This window comes from Sinocyclocheilus rhinocerous, unplaced genomic scaffold (genome assembly GCF_001515625.1).
Source record: "Sinocyclocheilus rhinocerous isolate Xijiao unplaced genomic scaffold, SAMN03320098_v1.1 scaffold5236, whole genome shotgun sequence".
NCBI classification, from domain to species: Eukaryota; Metazoa; Chordata; class Actinopteri; order Cypriniformes; family Cyprinidae; genus Sinocyclocheilus; species Sinocyclocheilus rhinocerous.
The window spans coordinates 64,931-67,545 of NW_015665840.1; the positions used below are offsets into that span (position 1 = coordinate 64,931).

The 2,615-nt window shown below is 45.3% G+C and overlaps 1 pseudogene; it reads left to right on the forward strand.

Annotated features, from left to right (window-relative positions):
* The window catches only part of LOC107731600 (1-phosphatidylinositol 4,5-bisphosphate phosphodiesterase beta-1-like), a 111,207-nt pseudogene that overhangs the window by 51,273 nt on the left and 57,319 nt on the right, over positions 1-2,615 (forward strand).

Below are 2,615 nucleotides of genomic sequence, written 5' to 3' on the forward strand. Positions count from 1 at the left end.
ACGGATATACTCACACACACACACACACACACACACACGGACACACACACACGGACACACACACGGACACACACACTCACTCTCACTCTCACTCACACACACACACACACACACTCACACACACGCACACACACACTCTCACTATCTCTCACACACACACACACAGTGACTCTATAGTCTGATCAGTCACAGTCCTTCTGTCATGTCAATGTCGACCCATCCAGCACTTGAAGTGTTGTTTCCTCGCATCTTTCTTCTCCATGAGCCGGTGAACTGGAGTCATATGAAGGCCAATTTGTAACTGAAAAAAGCTCAAATGTCAGGGCATGTCAAAACTTCTCCAGGCCCCCAAAACACCCTCAGACCCCAGAGCGTTAACACCTGGATCTCTGCTGGGCTTTGTGTGCTCAGGGAAACACATGAGCGGCGTTCTTACAGGTTTTTGAAGAGTGTGCATGTAAACACAAATAGCACTTTGGTGTTGTTAGAGACTGCACTTGCGGTCGGAGGCATAATAAGACCACGGCGACAGGACATTCCAGTGGAGGTGAATTTATTGTACAGATAGTGTAGATCCCACAGCAAAAACAAAACTATATATAAAAAAATAATATTTACAAGTCTCTTTGTTGGAAGTGATGTGTCGTTCGTGAACGAGCTGGCTCTAAGAGCCGATTCTTTGTAGCGATCGAGAAGAGCCGACTCCCGTCGGAGAGAGCCGAATCTTCAGCCGGAGCCTTCTATTTTAGCCCAATTTAGCAATTGCGAATGGTTTGTGTGTTGGTAAGCAATTTTTTATTCCGTGTTTTCATAAAAGCCTTATTTTTATGCATTTTTATTACAAAAAAAATTAAAATACACATGCGGCTAATCACATGGGAGGACGGGACAGACTAGGATCATACCATTATGTGAAAGAAGGACGGGGGACTCACGCTCTGAAGACAGCGAGTGTAGTGCTACAGGTAACAGAGCGACAGAGAGAGACGGTTAAGGTAGTGGTAGGAAGACACTGCATTGTTTCAACATCGGTCCCTCAGAGAGAGTCTTCTCAAAAACAGGACAAATAATCACAGAGAGGAGAAATCGCATCAGCACATCCAAGCTAAGGCATCTGATATTTCTGAATGCCAACCTGCACTAAAGACTAGGGATGTGCATCTCATGACTGAGGCCGATACGATACGCATCTCGATGCATAGCCAACGATACGATACATTAAAGATACATATGAAGCAGCTACCGATGCGATACGATACGATTCAGCCCTGTTACGATGCAGTGCGATTTCTATTCGATTCAACACAATACGATTCGATGCAATACGATGCAATGGAGAAAATATGATCACTTTTAATGCCTCGAGGCCGGTTTCATAAAACAAGTTTACCAAATAAGCCAGGCTTGTGTGTGTGTGGGTCTGTGTGTGTGTGTTTCTGTACTGATGAGCAGCGGCGCTAAGATCCGGCCGTACCTCACCGTAGAGCAGATGACAGATTTCCTGAACAACAGACAGAGAGACCCTCGTCTGAATGAGATCCTGTACCCGCCCCTCAAAGCCGAGCAAGTGCAGGGATTGGTGGAGAAATACGAGCCTGACACCATGCTTTCACAAAGAGGTTGGTGATTCACCTGTCACTCAAACAGACTCCGCCCACTGTCTGCTGTTTGATCCCTGAGAATTAAAGCTGTGATGATTTAAAGTGCTCATATGATGTTGAAATGAATGGTTGCTGTTCAGTTAATAAGAGTTTGATGTTATGTGACGGTCAAAACCCAAAACTTCCGCTCTCCAGTCCATCCTGAATATTTATTACTTAAGTGGCAGAAACAGCATCATAGCCGTGAGCTCATTAATATATGACCCGCCCACACATATTCAGTGTGAGCTATACCAATCATATAACAGGGATCATTTACATATAAAAGTGGCAAGGAGCCCATTTAACTGTAAGAAGAAGATCGATAAATCAACAGCCTTGTGTAGAGACGTTTTCAGGCGAAGAATGTAGATGTGTATGTTAAGAGCTGTATCCTGAACCCTGGATCAGAGGAGGCTTCTCTGCTGAACTTACTCACTGCAAAGAACCGTCGAAGAACCTGTATGTTTAAAAGATGCAGGATTGTAGTCTTCCATGTCCTCATGAACCTCGTCTCCATTTCTGAGCACACTGCATTAATGCAGTCTTTCTCCGTGGTGTTCCCTCACGAGGCTGGAAAGGTGAGCGCTCCGCTGAGATGAAAGTCACCCATTGCTGCTTCATTAGAGGCAACCTGTTCAGATGTCAGAGGAAGAGCTGTGTTAATTAGGCTGTGGGAGTCTACAGAGGGCATGGCAGGATTAATTAGCGTAAAGTGGGCAGAGGGACAGCGGGGATGTTACATGCGCTAGACTCCACCTGAGAGCCGCGGAGCCCTGTGAAAATGGACTGAAATGAGAAGCGGCTGGCCGACATTCCAGCAGTCTGAGCTGTCACTTCTGCTGAACTCATGATGATTTCATCTTAACGAGGATACACTCGTGGCATTCTGTGGTTACAGTTGCATTCTTTCTTAAAATAAGATTAAGTAGATTAGAGGTGCTCATTCCTGTTCCTGTAGATCTACTGTACCTG